Here is a 16,675-nt window from a genome sequence, read left to right as displayed (position 1 = left end):
ACATGCAGTGGCTCGATTCTATCTTAATAATTAAAAGGGGTTGTATTATTGCAAGTAGTAAAGAAAGGTTTTTGGTAGGTAGAGCAGCAATTCAAAGTTAAACGTTTTGGACAGATACAATTTTATTTGACAAAATGTTCTTTTGGTTTGTAGTGATTTTCGTCTGCCTATCTTGTCTATAGGTCTCCTCTCCATATATTCTGATATTGGGGAGCAGGGTAAATGAGACTTGTTGACAGTGGACAGAACTCCCGCTCTGCCATGGGGGTTCACGTCTGCTCTCCCTGTGTCCAACTGACTACTCTCGCTGCTCCTCACTCTTGAGATCTGAAGGATTCAGTCTTATAAATTTCCTTGGTGGTATGATCACAAGTTTATGTCCAAATACATACCTGAAACATATAGATCAAAGATTGCAAATGGAAAAACAGGAAATGATTCTAAAACTGTGATTTTTTATATATATATACATATATATATATACCTATCTGTTATATATATATATATACATATATATATATGTATATATATATACCTATCTGTTAGGAAAGCTGTGATCATTTTAATGGCACAATGGCAAATAACAAAAATATTCCCTGAACTTGGGCAAATTAAAAAGCGATAATTCCATATATATGTGTTAGTATACTGTATTGGTCTTTATCTTTCTGGCTTACTTCACTCTGTATAATGGGCTCCAGTTTCATCCATCTCATTAGAACTGATTCAAATGAATTCTTTTTTAATGACTGAGTATATTCCATTGTGTATATGTACCACAGCTTCCTTATCTATTCATCTGCTGATGGGCATCTAGGTGGCTTCCATGTCCTGGCTATTATAAATAGTGCTGTGATGAATATTGGGGTACACGTATCTCTTTCAGATCTACTATCAAGGGTGAAACAGATCACCAGCCCAGGTTGGATCCATGAGGCGGGTGCTCAGGGCTGGTGCACTGGGAAGACCCGGAGGGATGGGATGGAGAGGGAGGCGGGAGGGGGGATCGGGATGGGGAACACATGTAAATCCATGGCTGAATCATTTCAATGTATGGCAAAAACCACTACAAGATAAAAACAACAACAACAACAAAAACTATTTTTAAAAAAAGCGGTAATTCTAAATATTTGGGGTTTTATTACAGATTGCAAGAACCCCCTGAGTTGTAACTGTGGCCATCAAATGACATTACAGCTCAAACCCAATCCAGGGGTCCAGATCAGTAAACAATGCTCATCTGGTATACCTCTTTATGCCTTTTCCATTTTCACAGAATTCATTTCTGTTAAAAATAAATTTGGCTACCTTCAGGTAAATAGCCAAGATATCAGGAAGTTTTAATTTGTGCAGCTCCTTCAAGCTATTCCAACAATACTTTGGATTAGGAAGTGTCTTTACTTTCAATGAGCAGAACTTAAAAGGAACTCCTTCATTTCCTTCTATTTTTCTCAGCAGCAAAGAAATTGACTGCCAAGATAACTGATTTAAGTCTTAAAAACAGAAAAAGAGGGAAGATTTCAAATTATAATTCTCTTCTATCCTTGCACTTTACACAACATACTTTCCTAATCAATATTTTAAATGCATTTAATCATGTTCTTTTTTTTTTTTCTTACTCCACCCTTAAATACAAACTATGCAAGGATAGCTTTCTCAAGCATATTATAGCATTTTCTAGAGTTGGCCCTAAGGATATGGACCTTAAATGGAATAATCTAAGTGAAAATCATAGGAATTGGCACCTCTAGCCACCTTCATGGTTTCCCTGGTGGCTCAGCAATAAAGAATCCACCTGCAATGCAGAAGATACAGGAGACATGGGTTCGATCCCTGGTGGAGAAGATCCCCTGGAGAAGGGCAAGACAACCCACTCCAGTACCCTTACCAGGAGAATCTCATGGACAGAGGAGCTTGAAGGGCTATAGTCCAAGGGGTCACAAAGAGTGGGACACAACTGAAGCAGCTGAGCACAGCCACCTTCACATATTTCATCCCCATCCCCAACCTGTGCTAAACACCGATCTCTTCTTTGCATCTGTGAATTAATTTTTATCATTTGATTTATTGTGGTGAGCATTTCACAATAAGTAAAGATATCTACATCTATGATGTACACATGAAAGTTAATATAATTTATATGTCAATTGCATCTCAGTTAAAGAAATAAGCCTAAGAAATTATTTGACATTAAAAGTTACCCAAAAATTCCAAATACTTGGAATTTGAGAGGTAACTTGACTATGAGAGGTAGCAATTAGTTCAGTTTGGGGAATTATGAAAGTTTTATTAAAGTGCTAAGGAAATAGCACAGAATGCTCCAACACCATAGTCCAAAAGCATCAACTCTTTGGTGCTCAGCTTTTTTTTATAGTCCAACTCTCTCATCCATACATGACTACTGGAAAAAACATAGCTTTGATTAGATGGATCTTCGTTGGCAAAGAGTAATGTCTCTATTTTTTCATATGCTATCTAGGTTGGTTGTAACTTTTCTTCCAAGGACCAAGCATCTTTTAATTTCATGGCTGCAGTCACCATCTGATGGCTCGAGTCACTGTTTGCAGTCTGCAGCCATCTGCAGCCAAGGAAACTTTCTAAGAATTCACTCATTCTTCTCTGTCTTGATTTCCTACTGTCTATGGATTTCTCTACCCATAGAGTCCCAAGACAGTTTTTACTTATGTACCATGGTAATTCATGCTTTGCTATTTATTTAACCTATCACTCTCTTTTCAAGAAAAAAAGACTTTTATCCATTTGTGTTTATATCCACCTTACCTAATTTCCTGCTTAGAGTATTCCTCAATTCCTGGAGTCTGGCCCCAGGAGTTCAGTTTCTTTACCAAGTGGTCTTCTTAGTTCAGTTCAGTTGCTCAGTCATGTCCGACTCTTTGTGACCCCATGGACTGCAGCATGCCAGGCTTCCCTGTCCATCACGAACTCCTGGAGCTTACTGAAACTCACATCCATTGAGTTGGTGCTGCCATCCAACCATCTCATCCTCTATTGTCCCCTTCTCCTCCCGCCTTCAATCTTTCCCAGCAACAGGGTCTTTTCCAGTGAGTCAGGTCTTCACATCAGGTGGCCAAAGTATTGGAGTTTCAGCTTCAACATCAGTCCTTCCAATGAATATTCAGGACTGATCTCCTTTAGGATGGACTGGTTGGATCTCCTTGCTGTCCAGGGGACTCTCAGGAGTTTTCTCCAACATCACCGTCCAAAAACATCAATTCTTCAGTGCTCAGCTTTCTTTAGAGTCCAACTCTCACATCCATACATGACTACTGGAAAAACCATAGCTTCGACTGGATGGACTTTTGTTGACAAAGTAATGTCTCTGCTTTTTAAAATGCTGTATAGGTTGGTCATAACTTTCCTTCCAAGGAAGAAGCGTCTTTTCATTTCACGGCTGCAATCACCATCTGCAGTGATTTTTGGAGCCCCCCAAAATAAAATCTGCCACTATTTTCCCAGACTATTTGCCATGGAGTGATGGGACCGGGTGCCATGATATTTGTTTTCTGAATGTTGAGCTTTAAGCCAAATTTTTCACTCTCCTCTTTCACTTTCATCAAGAGGCTCTTTAGTTCTTCCTCACTCCCTCCATAAGGGTGGTGTCATCTGCATATCTGAGGTTATTGATATTTCTCTTGGCAATCTTGATTCCAGCTTGTACTTCATCCAGTCCAGCGTTTCTCATGATGTACTCTGCATATAAGTTAAATAAGCAGGGTGACAATATACAACCTTGACATACTCCTTTTCCTATTTGGAACCAGTCTGTTTTTCCATGTCCAGTTCTAACTGTTGCTTCCTGATCTGCATACAGGTTTATCAAGAGCCAGGTCAGGTGGTCTGGTATTCCCATCTCTTTCAGGATTTTCCACAGTTTGTTGTAATCCACACAGTCAAAGGCTTTGGTGTAGTCAATAAGGCAGAAATAGATGTTTTTCTGGAACTCTCTTGCTTTTTCAATGAGCCAGTGGATGTTGGCAAATTGACCTCTTGCTCCTCTCCCTTTTATAAAACCAAGTAGAATATCTGGATTTTCATGGTTCATGTATTGTTGAAGCCTAATTGGAAAATTTTGAGCATTATTGCTAGTGTGTAAGATGAATGCAGTTGTGCGGTAGTTTGAGCATTGTTTTACTCCCCTTTTGGAATTTACCAGACCTCAAGCATCTTGTGCTATTTCAGTAATGCAGAGCCAATCATTGCTGTCCTTTATTTGTATTCACCACTGGGATATGCAGCTTACCTTCCATTTCCCATTTATTTTCTTTTATTTGTATACAAGAAGCTTTTTAAGTCATTCAAACAAAAAGTTTTCCTTAAGAGTTCTCCTTGTCTGTAGGCCAAAATGTGTTCCCTCTTTCATTTTTCTCTCTTTCTCTGCTTTCAGGCACAGACAGTTTTTCTTCTAAAAATCTTCCACATTTTATATTGGGCATTTCTCGCAATAAAACTTATGAATTCCACAAGTTCTACTATTGACGTAAACATCCACTTTTCAAATAAGCATTACCTCTCCTTTTCTCCTAAATTGTTTTATTCCACCCAAGAGGTATCATTTACCCATTTAATGACTATTCCTACAGGGGATCTGTCTATTGTTCTGCTTTTCTTCCCCAGAGAATGTTTCATCTTTGTTGAGACATGCTGTGTTTTTAAATCCAAAAATTTCCTTCAGTATGAGCTTTTGCCTCTTACTGCAAATGTTTGAATTTGCATCTCTTCTATATACTATGAACATTTTATTTTGAGAACTCCAGTCTTTTCCCAGGATAACTGACCTGATTTGGGAAATTTGTATTTGTTCTAACCTATGGAGAGAGGGATATGGCATTTGTCAGGGAAAACATCAATAAGCTTTGTCATTGATTGTCTATAAAATGAAAACACACAGCAGTTTCCTTATGGGAGAAGTTTCTCAGGGAATAGCTATTGTTTTCTCTCTGAGATTTTTCTCCTTCTTTTCCTTTTTCAAACACCCTGAAACTTTTCCCTTCTCCTGCCCATATACTATCAAATCTGTAAACTTCTAATTTTGCCCATTCCCCCAATAGAGAGCAATTATAGGTACATTTCATTTACCCTCTGTACATGTTTATTCTCTTTGATAGATAAATTCTCCAATTCTTACAGTTTAATCTAAATCTACTAACTGATTGACTTTTAACATAATGTTAATGTCATGTTAAAATATTTGAAGCATTAAGAAAATCTCATGAAATAACAGACACATAGTTACCCACCCTCACAAGCTAACATATCACATCTACTGCATTGCACTCTTCGAATGACTTCTATTATGAATATGGCTAAAGTCCCAGGCCAGCATTGTCATTGCTCTTGTGAATGTGTTAGTTGGCAGTCCCACAAAAGTTTTTCTACATTTACTGTGTTTATGTGTGCCTGTAAGTACTACATATTGATGTTTGGGTTTCCAACATCTTTCAAAAATAGCTTTTGAGGACTTCCTTGGTAGTCCAGTAATTAAGAATACACCTTGCAATGGAGGGGACATGGGTTCCACCCTCAGTTGAGGAACTAAGATCCCGCATGCTTCAGTGCAACAAAGCCCACATGCTGCAACTACTGAAGAGTGCATCCTGGGGTGCCCATGTGCCACAGCTAAAGAGTTCCTGTGCCTCAACAAAAGATCAAGTATGTTACAACTAAGATCCAATGCAGCTAAATAAATAGCTCCTAATATTTACCGTTACTCTTTTTTGAAATTTATTCATGTTGATATTTGTAAAAAAAAAAAGTTTATTGTTCTTAACTTCAAAATAATGTATATTCTATAAATAAATTTGTTGATCCCATTATCTCTCAAAGGAACCATATCATTTTCACTTTTTTCTGTGAAAAACAGCTTTACAATGAACATATGTATACATATTATGTCTACTTGAATGTATGTCTACTTGTATACATACTTCTTAATTTTAAGTTTTCTGCATTTTCCTAGGCATTGCAGTTGACAAAACGGTATCAATTTATATTTCCATGATGTAAAGTATGTTTCTTTGTTACCAACCTACACTTGATCTTATAAAGACATTTAATTTTGAAAAGCTGTTGATGATTAAATTCTATCTTTATTTTTATTTGTTTTACCTGAAAGGCTGTTGCTGAACCACAAAGGACGCCTGGATTCTTGGCCTCCAGAGAAGAATTCAATCTGGGGCCAGAGAAAAGTCTTGATAGCTCAGAGCTTTTGTGTAATAAAGTTTTATTAAAGCATAAAGGAGATAGAGAAAGCTTCTGACATAGACATCAGAAGGGAGCAGAAAGAGTACACCCTTGCTAGTGTGAGCAATGGAGTTGCACACTTTTTAATTACTCATTGGGCTTCCCTGGTGGCTCAGAGTTTAAAGCGTCTGCCTGCAATGCAGGAGACCTGAGTTCAATCCCTGGGTTGGGAAGATCCCCTGGAGAAGGAAATGGCAACCCACTCCAGTATTCTTGCCCGGGGAATCCCATGGATGGAGGAGCCTGGTAGGCTACAGTCCACAGGGTCCCAAAGAGTCGGACATGTTTTTACAGTAAATCAAAAGAATGTCTGTAGGTTGTAAAGACCTCACTAGACCCACTCCCATAATTCACATTTTAAGATAACAAGATTAGCCATAAGGTTTTTTTCCAGAAACTGTCCTCAAGCAGATACATTATTGTTATATAATCCTAAGGAATGTAAAGAAAAAAAAGTTTGTCCTTTCTTCCTCATTGAGAATTCCAGACCCTTGTTTCCTGGGGGACACCCTGACCCTCTTATCAACCTGCCTAGGAACTGACTCTCTCATACCTAAGTGCAGTTTGTAGAAAATTATATTTATTAGTTTTAGGTGTATTATTAGGTGACTTTTAACACTTCACCTAATGGTCTACTCTAACCAAAGTATGTATTAGTATAACAAACTTTGCATTAATTGAGGCAAAATCATAACTACCACTAAAAACATTTAAAAAAAAATCCACTCTCCAAAATATTCACCTGTGTCCCTGTCCCCACACTAGCCTTTGGCCACCACTGAAGGATGGAGGGATTGAGATGACCATGTCCAGTGGTTGTCTCTCATTGTTTTAGTGAATAAAAGAATGGAGATACATAAATAGATGCCCTGGAGTAGGAAACGTCTATACACTCCAGTATTCTTGCTTATGAAATTCCAAGGACAGAGCAGACTTGTGGGCTATAGTCCTTGGGGTCACAAAGAGCCAGACACAATTGGTAGTTTAGTCACCAAGTCATCTGTGACTCTTTGTAACCCCATGGGAATGTATCCCTCCAGTGTCCTCTGTCCATGTGATTTTCCAGGCAAGAATAATGGAGTGGGTTTCCATTTCCTCATATACTACTAATGTTGACAAAAAAAGAAAAAAAATGTATACTATTCTGTGCTTTACTGTATTCACCTCTCTTCCAAGTTCCTACAATGGGTTCTTTCATATTCTTACAGAGACTTCTTTAAAGGTAAAGTATCTATTACCAACAGTATATCCACTATTTCTAATTTATTTTTCCATGAAAATTGTTTTGTAACTTATGTTTCACCAAATTTGAGTCTATCTCCTGATTGCTTATCAGGAGATTGTCTATCCTGCTTGGTGCTATTTTCCTCCTATATTTTGCACTTCAGTTTTGGGTGCAGTATTCATAGACGTTTTTCTCTTTTTCTTTGGGCACATGACCCACGTCTAATAAGTTTGATTTTTCTTTCCTGCCTGATATTGCTAACCTCTGAACTTGTTCTCTGGGACCATGAACCTTATTGTAGTCACTCAATGGCCAGTTGGTAGGCTTTGCTCACATTTGTCTCTGTCACCTAGTTTTGCTTGTGTGTGCCATTGAAAGGGCAGATGGCATTACTGGTAGTGAACTTGACTGTCAATGCAGGAGATGCAAGAGACATGGGTTTGACCCTTGAGTCTGAAAGATCCCCTGGAGGAGGGTATGACAACTCCACTCCAGTATTCGTGCCTGGAGAAGCCCATGGACAGGGGAGCCTGGTAGGCCATAGTCCATAGGGTCACAAAAAGATGGACAAGACTGAAACATAGCACACATGTATGCCATTAAAAATATGCAGCAATTTTATTATAGCAAATGGGCTTTAATTAATCAGTGAAAACATTATTGCATCGAACAGATTCATGCATTGAACTCCTCACTAGTCGTGTAAAATAAATGGGAAGGTTTACTATCCTCTCATATATTAGAATCAAAATTCTTGCCTTCTTTTTTTTTTTTTTTTTTTCTGGCTCCTGAGATAATCAAGCTTGCCTTCAGTTCCTATGAACTGATCCACATATTTCTCAATATGCATAATTCTAATCATTTTGTAATTTCAGATTGATATAAGCTCATATACCCAAACATATACCCTCTGTCTTTGTGAGAGGAAGTAGCTAAGAACTAAGAATCTTCATGATACTAATTATATGTAACATTCTTAATAACACTACTGAGTGTCTTCTGAAGAGGTACAGGTCAGCAGTGGACTGCCACAGGGGCAGGGGCACTGGGTGCAGCAGACATGGGTATAGCATAAGCCCTCTTGGAGGAGGTCACAATTATCTTCACTATAGAGCCGCCAGAACTTACACAGGACTGGGGACCAACTCTTGGAGGGCACAAACAGACTTGACCCAGACTTGCCCATGAGTGTCTAGGTGTCTCCAGCAGAAGCGTGGGTCGCAGTGGCCTGCTTCAGGGATGTGGGCACTGAGTGTAGCAGTGCATGCATGGGACCCTTTGAAGGAGGTTACCATTATCTTCAAAGCCTCCACCATAGTATGGCCTCAGGTCAAATAATAGGGAGGGAACACAGTCCCACTCATCAACAGAAAATTGGATTAAAGATTTACTGAGCATAGCTCCACCCATCAGAACAAAACCCAGTTTCCCTTTCAGTTAGTCTCTCTCATCGGGAAGCTTCCTTAAGCCTCTTATCCTTCTCCATCAGAAGGCAGACAGACTGAAAACCACAATCACAGAAAAATAGCCAATCTGATCACATGGACCACAGCCTTGTCTAACCAATGAAACTATGAGCCATGATATGTAGGGCCACCAAAGAAAGACCAGTCATGGTGGACAGATCTGACAAAAAGTGGTCCAAGGAGAAGGGAATGCCAAAGCACTTCAGTATTCTTGCCTTGAGAACCCCATGAACAGTATGAAAAGGCAAAACAATAGAACACTGAAAGATGAACTTGCCAGGTCAGGAGGTGCCTAATATGCTACTGGAGAACAATGGAAAAATAACTGCAGAAACAATGAAGACATGAAAGCAAAGCAAAAACAACACCCAATTGTGGATGTCACTGGTAATGGTAGTAAAGTCCGATTCTATAAAGAGCAATATTGCATAGGAACCTGGAACGTTAAATCCATGAGTCAAGGCAAATTAGAAGTGGTCAATGTTATGCCTGATGTCCGAAGCCCTGAGCGGGAAGAGAGAAGGCTTCCAAGACAATGCAACTCACAAAAAGGGAAGCTTATTGCTGACTCGAGTCAGGGCTCCTGCCGCATCCAACTCAGTGGTGCGGGGTCAGAGAGCCCCGAGCCCAAGCTGTTACACAAATTTATAGGGTGAGCATAAGCAGTTGGTAGCTGGCTTAAATGGATTGGTTACATGTTTGCAAAGCAATTTTATTGGTCCAAACGTTTGCAGGCTTTTTTTAAACTTGGGCGTTCGCGGGCTTTTCAGCTTCCCCCTGACAGATTCCCTTTTTCTTACTGGGTGCATATTGATTGGCTGGCTCCAGGTGGCCTGATGGGGGTAGGGAATCTTACCATTTCGGGGGAAACCGAAACTTAGGTCCGGGCTTCCTGTCATTCCTTCCCTGGCAGCCTCACATTCCCCCCGTCTTGTTGTTTCTGTAGAGGAATCTTTCTCTTCATCTTGGGCTACCATCTGATATTGTTGCCTCAATACCATAATCTGAATGGTATTTGGACGTTCTTTAATAAACGACACTAGTCAGTTTAAAATACAAGGGCCAAACGTGAGTGTTAATAATAGCACTATAAGTGGGCCCAGGAGGGTGGAAGCTAAGGTGGTCAGCCAAGGGGGGCGTTGAAACCAAAACTCAAACCATCCCTGCTGGGCCTCCCGTTCCCTCTTTCGTTGTGCCAGTCTTTCTCTCACTTTTGCCATAGATACTCTTACCACTCCTGTATGGTCTGCATAGAACCAACATTCTTCTCCCAGAGCCGCGCAGACCCCACCCTGTTGGAGATAGGACACACAGGAGGGGGTCTTCCACACATAATCTCAAAAGGGGTAAGATTCAGCTTTTAAGGGATGTTACGCGCCCGAAAGAGTGAGAAGGGGAGGAGGGTCACCCAGTCCCCGCCAGTCTCTATTGCCAACTTTGTCAAAGTTTCTTTTAGGGTCTGACTCATTCTCTCAACCTGTCCTGAGCTCTGGGGATTATATTCACAACGTAACTTCTATTTCTCCCCAGAGCTTGGGTCAGCCCTTGTACAATCTGGCTCACAAAGGCAGGTCTGTTATCAGAGCCCATAGTCCCGGCAGCCCATACCTAGGCACTATATCCTCTAAGATCTTTTTAGCAACCACTATTGCTGTCTCTCCCTTAGTGGGGAAAGCTTCTACCCACCCCGAGAAGGTATCTACCAGAACCAACAGATAGCGATACCCGTACTTTCCTGACCTTACCTCAGTGAAATCTATCTCCCAGTGTTGCCCTGGCCTTTCCCCTCAGTACCTCGTTCCCGTGTGCTGCTTCTTCTCTGCCCTCATTAGCTGGCATGCTTTGCAAGCCTGAATTATCTCTCATACAGTTGCATTTTGTCAAGGGAACCTCAGGCAGGCCTTCTGGAGAAGTGTTAGGGTCTTTTTTTCTCTCAAGTGTGTAGTTGTGTGCAGGTGTTCAAACAGGTGACGACTCAGGGTGGCAAGCAATATCAGGTTGTTGTTTTGATCTCGGTACCATCCATCTTTGTCATCCTTCTGGAGGGTGGTGTCCTCGTTGAGCCAGGTGAGATCAGAGAGGGAATACTCGGGAACTGGTGGCAAGGTCCCCATACCAGGAGGTGGAAGTCCCACGGCTAATATGGGGGCTGTGTAGTCCCAGCTAGCCGCTTCTTGAGCGGCTGCATCAGCGGCAAGATTGCCCCACGCCTTAGGGTCTTTTCTTTTCTGGTGACTGGGGACATGTACTATTGCTACCCATGGTTGTACACCTGGTGCTATGGTCTCTGAGGGCTTAGGTGCAAAAAGTCTGTATTCATCTCTTACGGCTAAGGATAAGACATGTATCAGCAGTCCAAGTCCATCTGTGACTGACATTCCCCCAGGATCAAAATGTCAACAAGTTTCTTCTAAGTAGAGGGGCTGGGCATTCTGGTATCACCAAAAATGAATAGGACACCTGCCGGGTCCCCAGATTTACTTTTAGTTCTGTGGTCCAACGATATCTTTTTGTCCCCATGGCTCCTTGCACCAAGCTGGTTTTCTTAGACATTGGTCCCAGTTTTTGATTTAAAACAGAGTGTTGGGCGCTAGTATCTACCATGAAGCCAACCGGTTTCCCCTCCACATGTATGGATACCCAGGACTCGGGGAGGGGTGCCGAGCCTTGACTCCCCTAGTCACTGTCTTCCCCCGCATATAGAACTCCAGTTCCAGGGGAGATTCTCTCTCTCTGGGTCATTCTTCCCCTCGGGTCCCTCTTAGGGAACTCGTTTTTCCAGGCCCCTGTTCTTTGCAGTAGGCGCACTGATCTTTCTTTAAGGCCTGCCTTTTTGGTCTCTCTTTTTCTCCCGTCTGGAGGTCTCAAGGTTCCCTCAATTCTGTTCTGGCCTTTATCCCTGCAAAAAGAATCTGGGCTAGCTCCCTCTGGTTCTTCCAGTTTTCCCTCGAGCTATATTCTCTATCTTCCTTCCTGATCTTCTCAGCTAATTCCCTTTCCTCCTGTCGAATTCGTTCTTCCCTTTCTTCCGGGGTCTCCCTATTATTAAATACCTTTTCAGCTGCTTTCAGTAAATCCTGTATTGTCTGTTCTCCCAATCCTTTTATCTTTTGTAATTTCCTCCTAATATCTGGGGCTGCCTGATTCACAAATGCTAACAGAACTGCAGCGCGTGACTCCTCAGCCTGGGGGTCCATAGGTGTATGTTGCCTAAAGGCTTCCATCAGCTTCACTAGGAAGGCTGCTGGGCTCTCAGTGGGCTCTTGCCTTACTAAATTTACCTTTGCCAGATTTGTCGGCTTCCTAGCGGCAGCCCGCAGGCCAGCCATCAGAGTCTGGCGGTACACTCGGAGACGCTCCCTACCTTCCACCCGCTCAAAATCCCAGTTAGGCCGCAACAGAGGAAACCCCTCGTCCACGAGATGAGGCTGGGCGGTTGGCCTCCCATCGGCCCCCGGGACCCATTTCCGCGCCTCTGCCAGAATTCGCTCCCATTCTTCTGTGGTGAAGAGCACCTGCAACAGCTGCTGACAATCGTCCCAGGTGGGGTTGTGAGTGAACAAAATGGAATCTAATAGGTCAATGAGGCCTTGGGGCTTCTCTGAGAAAGGAGGGGTTTGGGTCTTCCAATTGTACAGGTCACTTGTGGAAAAGGGCCAGTACTGATAGGTTCGCTCTCTGTCCAGGTTAGCTTGTCCCACTCAGATGGGGAGTGCCTGAACAGTGGATGAAGGTAACTCTGGGTCCCCAGGGTCTTGCCCACCCCTATCTCCCCTAGTTTTCCCCCGGGTCCCCAGTGCCAGTCCCCCCTCATGGTCAGTTCCCGTTGGCCCTCTTAATCCTCTCAGTTCACCCGTGGGAGCTTCTCTCCTTGGAGGGAATTGCAAGGAGGGCACATTTGGCAGAGGCCTCGTTTCTGTTTCTAGGTCTATCAGGTTTGGATAACATGATTCCTGAGACTAATTTTGGGTCCTCTTTCTTTTTGGTTTCCTCCGGGGGGGGGGGGGGGTAGTTCTCCATCACCAGGACCTGTGAATTAGAAGAACTAGGAGGTTTGTGAATGAAAGGTTTTAACCATTTAGGCATATTTTCCACTAGATCCTGCCAAACCATGACATAGGGGACCTGACCCGGATGGCCCCAGGGATCAGGAGCCATAATCTTCTCCTTCATATCCTGTATGATGGACGGTTGAAAGGTGCCTTCCGGAGGCCATCCAACCTGGAAGGTGGCCCACTCTGCAGAGCAAAAAGTTATTAATTTACTTTTCTTGACTAGCAAAGACAAATTATGGGCCCTGGCCCTGACATCCGAAAAATGGTCAGTCATGAGGGAAAGTGGGGTAGATTCTCCCTGACCCATGGTCAAAGACTAAATGGTAGGGAAGAGAGAGAGAGAGAAAAGAAGTCACTGAGAACGACCACCAAAAATCCTACTGGGAGTGGTGGCGGCCAAGAGGTTGGGCTTATGGTATGCTTTTGGAACTGTTTATGTGCTTGCATCATTGCACGGAAGTTTTCTTGCTGGGGGTGGGCACCCTAGGGGTTTCTAGCCCGTTCCATGACCCCCTTATCCTCTCACGGGAGTCTTCAGGTGGCAGGAGCCCTAATGGCCTTTAAGTGCCTGCCCCGTGCCCACACTAAGAATTTTAGGCCACGTCCTCAGTTAGGGATGTTAAAGGAGAGTTTCACCCGGTCGGGCTCTAGTTACTGAGGCTCACTTATTGTAGAGCCTTCAGAGTCCACCAGAGTGTAGCCCTGGCCGGGACTCATCAATTGCCCCCACAACTGTTCGCCTGTTCACTGAAACTCCCGAAAAGAAAAGGAGTTGAGGGCAGATCAGAGAAGAAGAGAAGGAGAATAAGTCATAAGAGAGAGAAAAGAACGATGCACCAGAAGAGAACGAGACCAGAGACAATCCTGGCACACACAAAACATGGAGAGCCGAAGACAAACACACGGACAGATAAACATTGGCTGACAACACAGCACTGGGTTTTCGGGCCCCCTGAGTTTTCTTGCCCCCTGGTACTAGGTTCACCTTACCAAATGGCGTCCACTGCTCACCAGACTTAGGATCAAGAGAGGAACTCTCCTTCCCGCAGAGCTGGCTACCTTCCAGGGTGTCCGCTGGCCTCGGCCTTTCGCCGGCTGGAACGTCCAATCCGTCCCCTCCTCTATAGAAAGCTTTCTTCTGTGCCAGATACCTTTCTGCCTCACAAAAGGGCCTCGGATTTACACTGGACTTTTTGTCCTGCCTGAGCACCGGTGCTATTATCTGTCCTTCCCCTCTGTCCTGGAAGAGTTCTCTTCCCCCGGTCAAGGGATCCCGGACGAGCCCCCAAATGTTATGTCCGATGTCTGAATCCCCGAGCGGGAAGAGAGAAGGCTTCCAAGACAATGCAACTCACAAAAAGGGAAGTTTATTGCTGACTCGAGTCAGGGCTCCTGCCGCATCCAACGCAGTGGTGCGGGGTCAGAGAGCCCCGAGCCCAAGCTGTTACACAAATTTATAGGGTGAGCATAAGCAGTTGGTAGCTGGCTTAAGCGGATTGGTTACATGTCTGCAAAGCAATTTTATTGGTCCAAACGTTTGCAGGCTTTTTTTAAACTTGGGCGTTCGCGGGCTTTTCAGCTTTCCCCTGGTAGATTCCCTTTTTCTTACTGGGTGCATATTGATTGGCTGGCTCCAGGTGGCCTGATGGGGGTAGGGAATCTTACCATTTCAGGGGAAACTGAAACTTAGGTCTGGGCTGCCTGTTATGGTGTTAGCCCTGGCAGCCTCACAGTCAAACAGGAGCTGGCAAGAGTGAACTTTAATATTTTAGGAATCAGTGAACTAAAATGAACTAAAATGGACTGGAACAGGTGAATTTAATGCAGATGACCATGATATCTACTACCGAGGGCAAGAATCCCATAAAAGAAATGGAGTATCCATCATAGTCAACAAAAGAGCCCAAAGTGCAGTACTTGGATGCAATCTCAAAAACTGCAGAATGATCTCTGTTCATTTCCAAGGCAAACCATTCAATATCATGGTAATCCAAGTCTATGCCCTGAGCAGTAATGTTGAAGAAGCTGAAGTTAAATGGTTCTATGAAGACACACAAGACCTTCTAGAACTAACATCCAAAAAAAGATGTCCTTTTCGTCATCGGGGACTGGAAAAAAAAAGGAGGAAGTCAAGAAATACCTGGAGTAACAGGTAAATTTGGCCTTGGAGTACAGAATGAAGCAGGGCAAAGGCTAATGGAGTTTGGACAAGAAGAATGCACAAGTCATAGCAAACACCCTCTTCCAACGACACAAGAGAGGACTGCACATAGACATCACCAAATGGTCAATACTGAAATCAGATTTATTGTATTTTTTGCAGTCAAAGATGGAGAAGCTCTATACAGTCAGGAAAAACAAGACTGGGAGCTGACTGTGGCTCAGATCATCTAATCATTAAATTCAGACTTAAATTGAAGAAAGTGGGGAAAACCACTAGACCATTCAGGTATGACCTAAATCAAATCCCTTATGATAATACAATGGAAGTCAAAAATAGATTCAAGGGATTAGATCTGGCAGACAAAGTGTCTGAAGAACTATGGATGGAGATTCGTGACAGTTTATGCAGTGATCAAGACCATTCCCAAGAAAATCTAATGCAAAAAGACAAAATGATTGTCTGAGGTGACCTTACAAATTGTTGAGAAAAGAAGAGGAGCAAAAGGCAAAGGAGAAAAGGAAAGATTTACCCATTTGAATGCAGAGTTCCAAAGAATAGCAAGGAGATATAAAAGAGACTTCCTCATCATTCAATGCAAAGAAATAGAGGAAAACAATAGAATGGAGAGACTAAAGAGATCTCTTTAACAAAATTAGAGATACCAAGGGAACATTTCATGCAAAGATGGGCTCAATAAGGACAGAAATGGTATGAACCTAACAGAAGCAGACGATATTAAGAAGAGGTGGCAAGAACACACAGAAGAACTATACCAAAAAAAAAAAAAAAAAATCTTCACAGCCCAGATAATCATGATGGTGTGATAACTCACCTAGAGCCAGACATCCTAGAATGTGAAGTCAAGTGGGCCTTAGGAAGCATCACTATGAACAAAGCTAGTGGAGGTGATGAAATTCCAGTTGAGCTGTTTCAAATCCTAAAAGATGATGCTATGAAAGTGCTGCACTCAACATTTCAGCAAATTTGGAAAACTCAGCAGTGGCCACAGGACTGGAAAATGTCAATTTTCATTCCAATACCAAAAAAAGGCAATGCCAAGGAATGTTCAAACTAATGCACAATTGCACTCATCTCACACTCTAGCAAAGTGATGCTGAAAATTCTCCAAGCCAGCCCTCAATAGTATGTGAACCGTGAACTTCCAGATGTTCAAGCTGGATTTAGAAAAGACAGAGGAAACAGAGGTCAAATTGCCAACACCTGCTGAATCATAGAAAAAGCAAGAGAGTTCCAGAAAATCATCTACTTCTGCTTTATTGACTATGCTGTAGCCTTTGAGTGTGTGGATCACAATAAACTGCAGAAAATTCTTAAAGAAATGGGAATACCAGACCACCTGATCTGCCTTCTGAGAAATCTGTGTGAAGGTTAAGAAGAAACAGTTAGACTTGGACATGGAATAACAGACTGGTTCCAAATTGGGAAAGGAGAGTCAAGGCTGTATATTGCCATCCTGCTTATTTAACTTATATGCAGACTAAAT

The sequence above is a fragment of the Odocoileus virginianus genome, chromosome 12 (assembly GCF_023699985.2).
Source record: "Odocoileus virginianus isolate 20LAN1187 ecotype Illinois chromosome 12, Ovbor_1.2, whole genome shotgun sequence".
Taxonomy (NCBI): Eukaryota; Metazoa; Chordata; class Mammalia; order Artiodactyla; family Cervidae; genus Odocoileus; species Odocoileus virginianus.
Note: the sequence above shows the minus strand (reverse complement) of the source record.